Here is a 17,985-nt window from a genome sequence, read left to right as displayed (position 1 = left end):
GCCGTTCCACTTAGGTTAACAAATTTACCGAACTTCCATACTATCGATTACTATATTGTCTTCTTGACTACTCTACACTCATTAACCCTTATCCTTGAGTGGCCTATCGGCCTTGATAAGTGGTGACGTCTATGTAAAAAAAAATCATTTTGACATTCCACCTTTCAGACGACAAATATCGAACGATTTACTAAAATCATTAATATCTTCACCTTCAATTGGACATTTTCTACACGGGAGTCGATTTTTTCGCCGATATTTTCGAAAGTCAACCTCTCCATTCGATTGTAATTTAAACCTACGTCACTCCCGGTTTGGCGCTGGTCGTAACAGCAAAAACGTCATTTTCCCCCGTTCTTTTCCTCTTTTGCAGTACGGGTTCGAGACTGCCTTCCTACTACCACATATTTTTATTTTTGCTCAGCATACACCTAAATACAACTGGGCAACGCCAGGCTGAAGTGCTAGTAATATATATAAATAAAACAAAAAAACATCAAAAAGTTAAGAATGTCATGAAACAATAATAATCATATATCAACACTTCGAACTGTACGATAGTCAGGGGTATTTCCATTGTAATAGAAATTCTTAGCATCATCACAAAAAGCAACAATAAATGGGTTAATCGGATTGACAAGACACTTTCTATTACAGATTTTCAAAAGGCTTGCCTGTTTGGAATGACGATATCGTTAATAAACATTGCATGTCTTATGTCAAAGGAATTGACATGATGTTCAAAAAAGAAAATCTACCTAAAAACATCAAAAGGTTGATACTACTATAACACAAAAATAACAATAATAAATATGTAGATTAACACTCAGCTATTCAGCGGAGAAGTTATTTTTTAAATTGACGTAAACACTAGAATATTTCAATTAAAAGCCAAATTGGAATTAATAAAATTATACAAGAATAACACGCCAATAAAATGAGGTATAGTTTGTTTAAACAGTTACATAAAATTTAGCTTAAATTTGCAGTTTTTGAAAAAATTAAATGTGCGGAATTTCTTTTTGCCGTATATATTGTATATGATTACTTCATAAATTAATATACGGAAGTATAATTTTATGCGTAAACTTCAACACTACTCAATACATAGGGTGCGCCACATAGTAAGTTAAAAAAGGTATATATATATATATATATATATATATATATATAAGTTCATTTTCTCCCCAAATAAGTGTCAGTGCAACTTTAGCGTAGGGGGCTACTATTAGGACTTTTGTTGCAGTGATACTATAAATGGATTTGCGCAGCAAGACATCTGTTCACATTAAACTTGTACTGAGTAAGGGTAGGATTTAGCCGATTGTCCGGTTTGTCAGAAGTATTTACGTCGAGAAGGTTTAAGGGCTTATTGTTCGTCAGAGCATTCACCATTAAAATTCTTGTAGAACAGGTCAGAATTTGCAATATTTCATCATTGGGACAGAGGTTTAAGCGTAGATGACAGTTCAGTTTGTATCAGGTTGGCTACTGTCTTTTGAACCCTTTCTAGGAGCAGGTGCACCAGCCCAAATGTGACAACTATACCACAGATATGGGCGAATGGTTGTACTGTAGGTGTACAGTATATTAGCATGCATAAGTATTTAGCACGGTAAAGAGCGGCTTCCTCGCAGAATCCATTGACAATGCTCTCAATGTACCTGTTACAAATAACGCTCCTGTTAACTTTAAGCAAAAGAATTTAAAAATATGTACTTCTAGGTAATGTATCTTTAGCAGTTGCTATTTGTGCTTGAGAAGGTTTCTTGTAACTATTAAATGAAAAAAACTAAGTTTTGGCAGCCTTGAATGTGACCATCAATTTCTGCCTCAATTCCACTAAAGATTGGAGATCTTTCTCTATTGTGTCTGCCATTCTCTTATATATGTTTTCATATGTTTTACCAAAAATGTTTCACATGACAAATTTCAGTAATGTTCACAAACTAATAAAATCAATGTCAATCTTTATTTACTAAATTGATTAAGTTTAACGATTATAGGTTTTATAATCGAGCATGCGTATTATAGTTTTGTAAAATCCAATAGAACAAAATACGCTATATTTCCTTATGTTGTATAATATTTACGTAACTAGTTCGGCCATTTATGCAGTATTTAGATACATTTCAAATTAGCTACTATTCAGACACTAAATATATTTGTTACATATATATGAGTATATTCATAATCCCTATTTTTAAAAATATATGCATTTATGACTAAGCTCAGACGCCGATCAAATTAAAAAAATGATTTCCCTCGAATTGAGTTAGTATCCCACTATTGTATTTTCTGTTTTAGTTGATATTTCGACAATTTCCTCTTTTTATATTTATTTAATCTTTTAATGTTTTTTTAGTCTAACTATTTTCTCCTCTCAGATTTATTTATGCATCACCTTTCTCCCTAACTATAAAACTTCAACTCTGACCTTTTATTATTTAATCTTCCTAAACTTTGTAAAAAGTTTTATTTACATATTGGGATATATTTTTTCTATTTTACCGACTGTGTTAAAAAAAGCTATAAATTTCAATAATTTTAGTTTATAATTATCTTCACCTCATACTGATTATATAATTTAATATTTAATCTATTATTTGTCAATTTTATGTTAATATAAACTCAATTGCTTATACTTACGACTGTTGTCCGCAAAAAGTGAACTGTAAAATCATTAATAAATAGCGAACAATGTTACAATGGTGCATAGTAAAATCATATGTATTTATTTTACCAACAACTTCCATTTATTCATAAGATGTGCCTTTGGTTGTAACATTAATGCGGCGCAATTAATAAAAGTATTCATTCTTAATACAAGCACAATATATTCCTGATTTTAACACATTTTTACATCTTAATATCCGATTCCTATTTTAGTACAGATTAGAATTGTTTTTAATTTCTGAAGAGACAGTTGTTTTTTTATATGTGTGGGGGGAGGTCGGATTACTGCAAACACCAATATAATACGTGCATACATTTTCACAAAGTTTATACGACGGAAATTTTCTAAATCCTCAGGGCACGGATGTATTTTAAACTTTGATCAATAAATATTGATCATTTCATCATTATTTTGAGCTATAGGTTTCAGATCTAAGCAAATTAAGTAAATAAAGTAATTGAATTAGCTTAAAAAAATAGCACAATCTTTTTCTCCATTTCTCAACCGATGCTGATACCCGAAAATATTAAGATTTAAAAAAAAAATTCGGCTCCAGAATCTGAATAATTATTTCTATTAAGTTTAAGTGGATCTGTTCCTTAAATATAATAATACTAATCGTAGATATGGTGATATCAGTAGGCATTATCTTGCAATTACTAGCTAGCGTTGAATGGTAATTTCAAACTCCCTGTACCAATATTGATTGGGAAGTGATATTTTCGATGATTCTTTCTTTGAAATGTAATTCATATCAAATGGCCTTATTGTTCTTCTTATCGAAGGAGTATTATGATTGAATTCATATAAAAATATATCGGAATATCTGCGATGTATGACCAGTTGGGATTTTTCAAGTTTTATTTTCACAAATCTGCAGTCAATTCTTTCTGTCACAAATAGTTTTTAACCACAGAAAAAAAAGAAAAGAAACGGGGAACGACATACACGTATCACGCTACATAATTATATATCTGGAAATACACATTCTCGTCATTGCGTTCCATGTTTTGGTAGATTGAGAGAAAAGAGTATATTAATAATAATTATAATATAGTATTCTGTATTCAGTACTTTGGTCATCATATTTTCATTTTAACACAGAACAATTTAATACAATGCAGAGAAAAACATACAAAACCCCGACGTAATCTGCTTAATTGTATATTGAATCACATACGAAGTAACTTTGTTGTAGTCTTTAGTAAATGTTACGGAGGCATAGTGCGGATTCTAAATTCTCCAAAAAATGAAAAAAAAAAACATTGAATTGACGATATTATATTCAATTTGTAACCGTACTCTCTATTTAAGCTTACTGTTTGTTAATACGCAAGGCGTATAAGAAGAAAATGATTGACCACCAATTCAGACGGCACTCGATGGAATATATAATTAATACTTGTCGGTGTGAAAATTGCAGTTAAAAAGATGCGCATATTTCAAAATAAACTAATTAGGTGCGTAGGAAGACAGAGCAACATAAGCTTGATAACCTCAAGCAAAAGAATGTTTGATGGTGTGTTTCTCTATGAGTTAGTTAAGCCATATAATTGTCTGTGGCGTAAAACTATAATTTTAATAAATATATAAGAGATTTCTCCTACACCAGTAATTTATTAATATGTCATAAAAATGCCAATTCGCTTTACATCTGATAACAATATAGTCGCATATATGTGACAAGTGTGCTTGTCTGCGTATATGTGTGCTTTGAAAGGCGAGATGCTATGTGATACGCATTTTCCTAATGAGGTCACTTAGAATAAGTAAGTTTCATTTACGAAAATCAGAACAATCGAACTTATATATATATATATATATATATATATATATATATATATATATTCGCCCATTATATGACTACGATTGTATATAAGCGATTCTGAAAGAAAAAAAAAACTCAGATGCTAATCGATGAACATTATAACAGAGTACCATTTTCAAAGCTACAACCCAGAAAGAAGCAAATATTTTTCGAACCGTGTCCTGAAAATGTCAAATTTTGCCATTTCACATCCTATAGATATCAACTCTTCTATTGAGAGTCTCACTAAATTGTATCCTCTGCTAGCTTTTCATAATTACTAGGATGCAAAACAAAAAAATACACGACCACAGGCGCAATAAATCATGTTAACTTTGAAGAAAGCATTTCTCACCTCAGGACAGACGAAACATACTGTCTTAGCCTGCCAAGTTTTAAGCCGGTCTCATAACACGACATTAACGATGAGTGTTTATGTGTTCCCCGCCTTAAATTTAAACACTCATGTCATGCTAATTTATGCAACTTTAACATTCATGAAAATACTTTAAAAATATTATAATATATCTGGATATATTCATCCATTTCAGTAATATGTTTAACTCTGTAAATAAAAACTTATAAAAAGACTTTGTTATAACTTTTTTTTGTGCGTAAAAAAATACAGTTTTATTTGGATTCCTCTTAAAATTTCCGAGACTGTTTAATTTTTTTCAGGTCAGAAGGAGTGGATACGCCTGAAATAATCCACCTTTATTCAACAACAATTATAATAATAGCAATTATTAGAGAAATAAGATTATTTTCCTTACACTTTGTTGTAGATATGTTTGTCTTAATAATTATGTCGATTAATGATGGAAAAAGGGCGTTTTTCGTTTAGATCATTTTATATATTTCTTTTATATTGGAAGCTAAATATTACTTCAAAGTAAAAAAGTAAGATCGAATAGATTTCTACTTTAAAAAATAGCAACTAATCTCTGATAGAAACATCATACATGGAATGTGAGGGCTATAAACAAAACAAAGGAGTCAACATCTGTTGTAAGTTAACCAAAGACCCACTTTCCATATTCTCCCATCAGTATGGAGTCAAAAACACATTTCAGGATTATATCTATTAATAGAGCAACGGTTTGCTTCAACTCAGTTTGCAATGTATTTTTACAAAAGAAATACCTTTATAAATAACATTGATTACTGTTTATGTCTATGTTATAATACTAAGAAATGAACAATAACATTATTGCCATCATTCATTATAGATAATATTTTTACGTTTTACAGAATTAACGAAATGGTTATTTTTCTAGCATTTGTGTTGAGTATGCTAGAAAGTACATTAAAATAGATAACTAATACATACTTTCGAAACTAATTGTATTAAAACCCAGTTTCAACACAATTAAAGAAGTAAACGCTTATAATTGGTATACTTTAATTGCGAGAATATAATCAATCAGAATGTTAATTCCCCAGATGTATTTTAAATAATCATTCTACAATATTCTCTTAAATGTTTTTCATTATACACTTAAATATACAGTCTGTTTTCATATAGCGTTTGTTTGGTTCTTTTATTAAAATAATTTTAAAAAATACATAATGACGGCAGTAGTAGTTATACGCTGGCAAGAAATAAAATATCAGTGTTTTTGGTTAGGGTGTTAGAAACGTCAGTTGCCAAATATCGGTGCCAATTCTGTGTTTGGGATAAACTGTTATGCTTCTCTTTGCTGCTAAGCAACTGCACTTTTAAATAGCATTTATTGTATAAGGATGTTGGTTTTCTTTTTTTTCAAAAGTTTCCAGACTGATATTGAACACCTTCTATTCCGATATTATATACAGTTTTAAAATGACATTCTGGAGCAGATTAAATAAATTTTGGTTCCATTAATGCAATTTTTAACACAATTCGATTTGAAAGTACGCATCATTTTATATTTTTATGGACTTTGAGGTATACTCAACGCAAATACTAGCAAGACACCCACTTCGCTAATTCTGTAAAAAGTAAAAAAAAAAAAATAATCTTCGTTTTGAAGTATCTGTTAGTGTAAGTTAGCAGTCATGGCTATAATCTATGCAAAAGCCGGGTACTCCTGAATTTACTGGCGGTTTTTTGTTAGTTTTTACTCTGCATATCCTGGCAGCTTACATTAATTGTCGAAATATGATGAAAAATCTATTTTTCTCTATATATATTTATATCTTTTGGTATTCCAAACCTAAAGGATGTATGTTTTCACACCTGCAATTTTTCAGTTAGTAATATATTGCACTCATTACAAGCCATCTGGTGAATAGCGAAACGACATTAAACAATTCTTCAGAGACATATCTATGTTATTCAAATAATTTTGAGGGATTGTTTTTGGACAGAATGTAACATGGATTTCAGGAACAAATAGGAAATGTCTATGTATTAATTTTTGACAAGAGTTGCGCAATCTCGAACCACACCTCTTCTGAGTCGACATTGCTGAATGCCAGTGGAGGTTCAGAACGACTGGAAACAATGCTGAGATAAACGGAAAGCACATACAGCGCCTAGAATTCCCAAATAGTTACCCATCTGGTAGTAGCCAGGCTCAACGTTGCTTAAATTCGATGATATTCCGAGAAATGGAGTGTCAACATGATTATACCGTACATATACAGCAAAAACACACATTAGAAACAAAACACGTATTGTAGTGTTTATAGGCATTTTAAAAAATATTTCCAATGAAAACAAAACTGAAAAGTATTCATCAATATATGATATACATGCTTTGAAGTAAAATAAATACTTTGAGCTTAATATTTATTACTATTACCAAATTTTGTTAATACCATGCATACTTCAATCGTATATACTTATAATATGCATGCTTCAATCGTATATACTTATAATATGCATGCTTCAATCGTATATACTTATAATATGCAGGCTTACATCGTATATACTTATAATATGCAGGCTTCAATCGTATATACTTATAATATGCAGGCTTCAATCGTATATACTTATAATATGCAGGCTTCAATCGTATATACTTATAATATGCAGGCTTCAATCGTATATACTTATAATATGCAGGCTTCAATCGTATATACTTATAATATGCAGGCTTCAATCGTATATACTTATAATATGCAGGCTTCAATCGTATATACTTATAATATGCAGGCTTCAATCGTATATACTTATAATATGCAGGCTTCAATCGTATATACTTATAATATGCAGGCTTCAATCGTATATACTTATAATATGCAGGCTTCAATCGTATATACTTATAATATGCAGGCTTCAATCGTATATACTTATAATATGCAGGCTTCAATCGTATATACTTATAATATGCAGGCTTCAATCGTATATACTTATAATATGCAGGCTTCAATCGTATATACTTATAATATGCAGGCTTCAATCGTATATACTTATAATATGCAGGCTTCAATCGTATATACTTATAATATGCAGGCTTCAATCGTATATACTTATAATATGCAGGCTTCAATCGTATATACTTATAATATGCAGGCTTCAATCGTATATACTTATAATATGCAGGCTTCAATCGTATATACTTATAATATGCAGGCTTCAATCGTATATACTTATAATATGCAGGCTTCAATCGTATATACTTATAATATGCAGGCTTCAATCGTATATACTTATAATATGCAGGCTTCAATCGTATATACTTATAATATGCAGGCTTCAATCGTATATACTTATAATATGCAGGCTGCAATCGTATATACTTATAATATGCATGCTTCAATCGTATATACTTATAATATGCATGCTTCAATCGTATATACTTATAATATGCATGCTTCAATCGTATATACTTATAATATGCATACTTCAATCGTATATACTTGCTTATAATTGTATGATATATAATGAAAAGATTGATTAAAAATGAGATAAATAAATAAGTATTAATGAATACGCAAAGCCATATTGTGCTTCATATTTGAACACAATTGTTAAAAATCACATTGTCAGAGATAGTTTACTGTGCCTCATTACTCCAAAATATCTAGCAGACAAGGTGTATTTTTGCTCTATTCCTTTCTACTGTTCTGTTTGGAGTGTCATTTCGCTGGCATGGTTATTCGCTTCACCGCCGCTGTACGTGGAAATTTCTACAAGTTAATTTCGTACAGAATTAAAAAAAAAACATTCTATATGTTATGATTATATTCGAAAACTATCATATTAAAGGAATGTCTCATACTCTAGTTCAAGCTGACAGATTGGATTTTTTTCAAGTAATATTTTGCAAACATTTATTTTATTTAACCTTTAACAAAGTGTTCCATAGAAACAATAAGACTCTTCTACAGCTTACGGAGACTGATATCATCGCTTAAAGATGTCGGTAAAGATAATAGATAATTTTTCAAAATACGACTTTCAATATAATATAAATGTATTCGTTTATTGCGATAGCAAAAAAGAAAAACTCAGATTATCCCTGCCTATTATAAGATTGAAAATATATCTTTACATCATGAAATACGATTACAGACAAGTACGAAACAAAGTGAACAATCAAATAAATACATGTTCTTTATAAACACAATCTTGAATTAAATGTAATTTACATAGATGTAGCTTTGACGTGCCACTATCACATATCGGAATGCAAAGTTTTCTGGCATGAATATTAGCGTTTTTAACAAAACAATAACCAATAATAGCGTTACTAAAGGATTAAGGCGTATAGAATTATCCAAGTCGTGATGATTTATCAATTTCAATCGTGAATTTTCTCGGGTTAATGAAATCGTGATTGAATCTAAAGAAAAAATGTCAAAGTGTGCCGCGTGTTAACATATTTCGTAGTCCATAATTGCAAGGCGTGACCTCATATAAAGAATATTATAAATAAATTTTATTCCGTTTTTATCCAAACTAACTAAGCAGAAAAAAAGAGAACGACAACACGAAACAATTTTCTACTTCAAAGCTGGTTTGTAGTGTAAGCTCACATATGATAACATTGAGTGTTTTATGATCAATCAATCATAAGAATCCATTGCAATACATAATCTAATTCAACTTAGTTTAAAAGACCAAGGAAAATAACACAACGTACAGCCAGTGAGTGATCGTGGACGCAAGAGAAAAGGTCAATTATCCAGCATAGACGACGGAGATCTAGCATAGACAAGACAGGGCAAAGATAGAAGAGACGGAAAGCGAGAGCAGAAGAGACAGAATAAGAGAAATAAAGACAGGAAACATACTCGAAAAATACTCAAGGGCAAAAAGACAGAGCCAGGCGAAACGCAGGAAGACAGAGCCTAGGCGAAACGCAGGAAGACAGAGCCTAGGCGAAACGCAGGAAGACAGAGCCTAGGCGAAACGCAGGAAGACAGAGCCTAGGCGAAACGCAGGAAGATAGAGCCTAGGCGAAACGCAGGAAGATAGAGCCTAGGCGAAACGCAGGAAGACAGAGCATAGGCGAAACGCAGGAAGACAGAGCATAGGCGAAACGCAGGAAGACAGAGCATAGGCGAAACACAGGCTCAGAATGTATGCTAAGCAGAGAGAGAGAGAGTGACAGACAGACAGAGAGGGAGAGAAAGAGAGTGATACCAGGTGAGACACTGAAAGATCATTGGCGAAACAGATTAAGAGCATAGGTAAAACAGACTGAGAACGTCGAAGACAGTGAGAACAAGCAACGCGTGCGTGGGTTCCCTCTGGTGCTGCATTTGAGATGACGCACCAAAAAAATAGTGTAGAAATGATGAATGTGAGAAGTGTGAAGAGCCAACGTTGCCTTCATATTTTTGCTAAGTTTCAAAAAAGTCTAATGGATGGGGTAAATGTTATGACGTAACAAGTTCTGATGTGCAAGTTTGGATCATTTGTGACCCCTTTTGAACTCCTGGGAGCGCTGAATCACAGTGAAAATTGACCAGTTGTGCAGTTTCACAACTTAAGAAATATATTTTAATTCAACACCATGGTAAACCACTATATAGACGCACTTATCAAGTTTTGGAGTAATATGAAAAAAGAACTCTAAAAAGCATTTTTTTGCTCTAAATGTCCCAAATAGATGTATGCAAGAATGATGCCAGGGTGACTTTTACCTGATTTATATAAAGAGCCATATGCTCGGCAGATTCAGAAAATCTAATTGATTGATCCAAAAGTTTTTGGCCATTTTGGAGCATTTTTGAGATTTTTTATGCCGCTAGGGACGCAACAGGTATTTTGTAAAAAAGTGTTTTTACTGTGCACATTTATTTAATGAGATGCAATTTGTGGCAAAATTTTAGGAGAAACTAATTGAAGGTTTTCTGGCAATCGTCCGGAATGACGAATGCACGGACAGACGGCAGTGAAAACATCGGTACCTCTCCGTAAATAGGGTGACCCAAAATCGGACTAATGGAGTGCTCTTCGATTTATGAGAGAAAAGGGGGAAACAGGAACACAAGAGAAAGAGCATGGGAGAGAGAAAGTGAGAGAGAGAGTGATCAGGGAGGCGAGAGCGGGAAGAGTGCAAGGGTTCTAAACAAAGAAAAAGAAACATAAACTGTGATGGGGGAGAGTCAAAAATGCGCAATGCAAGGAAATGTGTAAATGGTGAATAGTGTAGATGGTAAGTAAACAACAATTTTTAGAGACACAATATTAATTAGATTGTTTATACGTGACGCGATAGATATTGAAAGCGGCACGGTGTAGGATGGTGGGACTTTAATCAGAGCGAAGAAAGAAATGTGATAGAAAAAGATAGGTTACAGCAACAGAGCCTAGCTATGGTTATGGAAACGGAGATTAGATATTTTCCACAACAGAATCTATATATGTTATGACAACGGAGTCTAGATAATTATTAGTGTACCTTAAAATAATGGAATGAAAAATTAGCTAGCAAATAGAAGTCGTTTTTTGACACGATAATATTGTTTACTTGAAAGTTGTCTTATGTTAGATCGGGAAATAGAAGTTTAAATTGAATAAACATACATTTATAAGTTAATTCCAGAATAACTTCGACTTGGACTAGCAAATACAAAATATATTTTAAGATTTAACTCGATACGTGTGTAATTATTTTCTTAGTTTAGGTTATTCTTTTATTCCGGAATAAGCTCATTTCAACAAATAATCCGACCATTATACTATTGCGTCGCTAGGACAAAGATTCATTCGCACTGCATAATTTTTAGTTAATAGCCACTTAATTTCCAGCATATTACAACAGCGAACGAATCTACATCCCCTTTTACGTAAGCATTTAGCTATTCTGATTAGACTAAAACATACACGTACATACGTATAATATATATTCTGAAATGCATCATTTACATTCTTGTTGACCAACATTATATCAGTCGGGGTTTAAATATTAATGTTTGCGTTTTTATCTTTACACATATAATTATACCCATTAAATGGTACTTCTGCTGTGTAATTTTCGCTTTACCGTGAGTCTCGCTCGGCGACACCCAGCGACATCTATCGGATTATACCGAACGAACGGAAATCAATAAAAAACGAAGAAAAAAAAGCAAATTACCCGAATTAATTCATACCTATCACATTTTTATCAACAAAAACCGTCGACCTGTTTCATGCGAATAGAAGTCAATAAAAAAAAAGGAAACAAAAAACAACTTACCCTAATATATCCATAACTTAGTTTTTTTCATTCATTGTTTTTATTGCCAAATGATTTTTCCCTGTTTTTCCGAGAACGGGGAGGTTATGAAATTTATCTTTTTCAACTGAGAACAAATATTTATTTATTTTTTTTTTTGTATGATCAAATGTTTTGCTGTTTTATTACGATGTAGCATCTAAAAATACGATAACCTTTCTTTTTGCCCTATTACGTATAAACAGTCTTCAATAAGATATTTTCCGACTTACCTCAGCGTAGTATAAATACACTTAACCTACCCATGTTGAAAATGGCTTTCGGAATAAACTCCTCAACTTCCACATGTTAAGATCTGCTTCTGTTTATTTCGAAAGCCGTTTTCAACATGGGAAGGTTGGGGAGTTTTATCGCATGTTAAACTAGGTCGTAAAACAATCTTTCTTATTTTTGCTTCTTCCAATTTTGGCCGTCTATAAAAACTACTAGTGGTAACCTTAAAATTGCCTAAATGTTTCAAAAGTGAGGACCATTTTTTTTTTGAAAAATCCAGCATGTTGACATAAAACAAACTATATATATAACGTCTTAACACTCGATAATCGCACACGCATATGCAATTAAATCAACTTGGACACACGATGAAATTCTGTTAAAAAACATATACAGCCTGTGTGAAGTTTTGATAATCGCTCAAAATTATTAAAATAAAATACTGGAACTTTACAATTTTTGTACGGTGAGCTAACAAATGGTTGGGGAATTATTGCCATTTTAACACGCATTGATAAATATGTCCTTGCTCACAAGAAACTAACATAAAATGTAATCAAACACGCATTGCTCTTTTCATTGCAAGGACAAAATGTTAACTTGTATGTGAATGCAAATAAGCACAAAATACCAACATGCCATTAACCCCACACAAATGCCGCGTTAAAACATTTTTTTAAACGTACCAATATTTAATTTTTAATTTGTTTAAAGATTATTAAAACTTGAAACATAATCTATTTGTTTTCTCTTCCTTTTTCATTCTCATTAACTGTTGAATTTATTTTTATATTCTTGAGTAAATATCTAGCCAGGAAACCTGTGACTTATGTCAGCACATTTTTAGAACTGATTAAACGATTTCAAATAAGTTAAAACAAAAAAATAATATGCAGGAACGTGTCGACGTATATTTTATTGACGACGGAATGAATTATAAGTAATATATTTGTTTTTTTTTTATACTTTTACTTTCTGTGGAGTAATTTATTATTTAGAAGCCGTGATAGAGCTATATTTAAAAAGATATGAGTGCAGTGCAGTATACCGAAGAGAAATCTGATGCCGACTTAAAATATAATGTACTCGGTCGAAGGCACATATCTTCACCTGTTTTCGCTCAACTTAGTGTTAATGAATATTTGTTTTATAATCATAAAATACCTGATGGTTATCGCTCCAAATAAGAATCACTAGCAATGAAAAAGGCTGACAATCACAGAAAGTGGTTTTCACCAGCTGCCACTGGAAAACAATGCCGACAATAGAAACCAGATTATTTTATTTGGGCTACGGCCGCCAGTGCCGCTATTTTCCAGGAAGGGAAGTAGCCAACAAAACAACAGTATTTAAATTCGTTTTTGAAGGAGGTCCCTTAACGATTCTCCTGTAGATCTCATACTTTCACCGGGCAATGGGATGTGCTATATATATATTATATATATATATATATATATATATATATATATATATATATATACCATTATAAACAACCTCTTTTTACATATATTTTAAGGCATACTGTTTTTTATACATGTGTAAAGAAAAAAATAATTTATGACGGTGATGCGGTGTTTTCTCATTGTTCATACAAAAATAGAGAAACTATTTGAATTTAATATATTTTACCACCAGATGACATTCTCACAGGAGTAATTGATATAATTTCTGTTAAACTGAATGCATTTTAATAAAAAAAAGTGACGTACTTTGTTATCAAGAGGATCATGTTCTTAAAATCAGCAAGGTCTCCTTTGTAACATTTTGTAACCTGGAAAAGAAAAATAATCAGTGTAAATTATGAAATCAAAATAGATTGGAGGAAATGTAATTTTCGACGGGAACAATTGCTGAAAATAAAGTTACTAGCATACTTTTATCAGGTAAAATTTATTATTTTATGCTGAAGGAAGGCAGCAATTATAATGCCTCAATTATAATACTAACACGCAGCCCAGCGTTTTCTGGTCATGATATTCCTGATGCCTTACTTTAAAAGGATGTGTTAGTTATTAATATAGAGTCAATTCTCTATTTAATGATATTTTTCCTATTATATAGTAGTGATGCTTTTATATTAAAAATATTTAGTCCTATTAGCTTGGATCGAAAATAAAACATATTCCTTTAGCGTTATACGTTATTATCAGTACCAATTCCATATTAATATCTGATTATAAAACAATAATTTTTTTAATCTTATAAATGTCTATTTGCACTAATGTAGACACTCCTCAATATGTCTAAATATGCCTGCTAATTCTCATTTCTCGAGTTTTTAATCATTAGCAGCTAGTTTTTCCAGCAAAAATCCAAATCGATTTTTTCCACATCTCCGAATTACACAATATATCGAGTTTCAAGTATCTACACTGAAGTTGATACAATAATTTAGATAGGGGCCGGCAAGAGATAAGGATACACACTTATTTTAAAGGCCATTCCAACTGCTATGCAATTATTCACAATGTAAAAATATGCACAAATTCGCATAATATTAACAGAAAACTCCGAGAAAAAGAAAAACAGTAATTCAAAAATATATATGAAAATCATTACTAACACAAATTTATGTAAAAGTTATGGCATAATTATAAACAAAAATGTATGACTCCTCAAAATAGACTCCTCAAAATACAACCAGATTGCAATTTCTCATAGAAGTAATCGTCATAGAAATTGCTTAGTTGCATGCTTTATGTGTCGCGTAACATTTTTTATGCGACTGGTTCTGGTTTATTTTACGGCATTTTATTGGTTTCTAATGCAGAATAAATTTGCCATGTAAACTTTTAAATTAGAATAATTATTTATATTCCTAAAATCTATTGCTCCCTGTATAGACGACGCGCTAATTACAACATGAGAATCTTGGATAAAACGATCATATTCTTGAAATACCTTGTATTACTGATAATTTATTGATTCTAGAAAGCAATTACACAAAATATACCACCATTACTCATGAATAGAAAGATAACACATCAGAATAGTTAAACACAATTGCAAAAGTCTTCCGTAGGAGCTTAATTGAAACGCTGATTTACAACTAGTGGATGCAAAGAGCAATCAAAACAATCCTGGGACAGAGGATACAATATCATTATTTTCTTTCGGCGTTGTAAAAGAGAGTATCTCAGTGCAACAGTTAATCATAAAACAACGATAAAGACGACGTCGAAACTGCTTTATAGGTGCAGAGAGAGAGATAGCATAAAGGCATGCTCAAAGCTAATGACATTGTAGCTTGATTAGTTTCAGCTAAACTGAAATGAATTATTTATGCTAATGCTAATTGCTCAGTTTCCTTAAATGAGACTCTTGCAATTATAGAGGATGCATTAGCTCTGTTATCAATGCTGATCTTGTGTAAATACCGTCTGTGATTACCATTTTAAATATTCTGTTCCAAGCTTTGCATATTTAACGATTAACACGAGTCGAATATAATATATATATATATATATGATTAGTTTTTTTGGGAAAAAGAATTCCAGCAGAGTGCTCAATTAAAAGGAAAATCCAAATTTTAAGAGCGTACTTATATTTTGTGTACAGAAAGTTGTTAGTTGAGACAGGTCATTGGTACCGTCGGTTTCAAGCCCGATAATAAGGCCCGTTTAAGGTATCCTTATCAAGCTCTCTTCAGCCAATATAAAGGAGACGAATATTGGCTGAAGAGAGCTTGATAAGGATACCTTAAACGGGCCTTATTATCGGGCTTGAAACCGACGGTACCAATGACCTGTCTCAACTAACAACTTTCTGTACACAATATATATATATATATATATATATATATATATATATATGTGTGTGTGTGTGTGTGTGTAAATATAATGCCAATGATGCATCAAGTGATGCCTATCTTCCTTAACACTTGGAGTTAAATGACAGTGTAAAATATTTACTAGACAGTAAGTAATTCCTGATGGCAAACATCTACCTTATTAATGGTTTGGTATGTATTTTTATTGTTGTTTAATTCTTCGTTCACTAATAGTATGATACAAATTTTTAATGCCGAGCTCTAACGTAATATTAAGCCAGCGAACATAAATATGAGAACAAAAACGGTCAGATAAAAACAGACGCATCACGACGATTTTAGTACTGAGAGCATGTATTTGTTGATTTTTAATAAGTTGGAACTAATCAAAACTAGTAGTGGAGCTGGATAGTGACAATTGGTATGAAAGGTTGCCCTTACATTGACCAAGGTCTGATTTGGGGTTGGTATTTATTTGCTTCCCCACCGAGCGAATCAGGTACAAGCTCGATTTTTTATGTGAGGAGTGAAGAGGAAATGGGGGCCAACTTCCCGGGGAGTAGGGAAGCTGGATAGTGACAATTGGTATGAAGGGTTGCCCCTACATTGACCAAGGTCTTATATGTGGGGTTTCCGCCACATATGGCATTTGTTGCAGTATCTGCCGGAACATATACTACACTTTGATCTCGGCCCAAAAGCTAAGAACAACATCTATTTACAACATACCTTTAACTAAAAAGGCCAATCACAAAAGTATTACGGACAGACCGACCGACGGAGCTATTATAGAGTTGTTTGCACGCGACTAAAAACTTAGAACTATCGAATAACACTATATTTTACTGTATATAACAATATATATATATATATATATATATATATATATATATATATATGCTTTTTTTCTTAATTTAAGATGTCATAGTATTTAATGGTTAAATCAATGTGGAGTCAATAAGAACATACATCTTCATCACTCTACAGGGATTTCATTGGAGAACGGACATAAATGTAATCAGCGACACGTGTTGCAGATAACACTTATATCTTTTCCCGAACTTATCTGGCCCTAACTGCTAACTAAGTGATTGCCTTCCAAAATGAGTTTCTACTCTTTTGGTGATTATGTGGGACTGAAAATTCTAAAAGAACTTAACAGAATAAATAGAAAAAACGAAAAAATATTAAATACTTTAGACTCGGAGATAAATTATTTTTTTTAAATTCAATTTTCACCCCAAACAAGGCACAGTGCCACTTTGAAGCAGGGGGCCACTATTAGGGGCTTAATTAGCGGGGTCATTATGAAGGGAGATGAGTAGAAAGTTTTTTTTTTACCACTAACTCCGAGTCCGACTGGAATGAAAGTAAAATCACACTCAATCATTTTAAAAAAAGTTAATATTAATCCCTGCCCATAAAATTCCCCGAAATCTGCCCTACAATATTAGAACAGCTCAGAAATTCGGGTCATCACTTATGTTAAATTCATATGAGAAATTCTTAATTTTAAAAGAATTCATGTTTTTTTCTTTCTTCGACAAATTCTTCAAGGTGTTAATACGTAATGGATGGAAAAAACTAGATTCTTCCTTTTGCTTAGAGCGATTTGTTGAAGACTTTCTATATACTACTACATCAATAATATTTTATATAGTAAAATTATCCACTTAATTTCAATAATGCTTTTATGACAAGTAAACACAACTAACAGATATGGGACACCGAAATCAAAGAAACGCTGGTGCCAAAATGTGGCTAGCGTAGAAGTATTACGCCCTGAAAGTCCACTAATTCATTAAAATTATTGTGTCAGGTTTTTTAATGACCGGGCAAAAGCTAAAATATTCTGTTTTTC

At 32.1% G+C, this 17,985-nt stretch overlaps 1 protein-coding gene across 1 annotated transcript in view; it reads right to left on the bottom strand.

Moving 5' to 3' along the window:
• Nucleotides 1-17,985, bottom strand: part of LOC145283595 (uncharacterized) — a 3,312,299-nt gene that overhangs the window by 2,941,725 nt on the left and 352,589 nt on the right. The window contains exon 2 of the mRNA XM_080132527.1: nt 14,065-14,126. The gene's annotated coding sequence lies outside the window, so the exon portion shown is untranslated. The remainder of the gene's footprint in view (nt 1-14,064; nt 14,127-17,985) is intronic.

Source organism: Euprymna scolopes, chromosome 8 (assembly GCF_053919585.1).
Source record: "Euprymna scolopes isolate OS-2025 chromosome 8, ASM5391958v1, whole genome shotgun sequence".
Classification (NCBI taxonomy): Eukaryota; Metazoa; Mollusca; class Cephalopoda; order Sepiida; family Sepiolidae; genus Euprymna; species Euprymna scolopes.
Note: the sequence above shows the minus strand (reverse complement) of the source record. Positions and strands in the feature narration are given on the sequence as shown.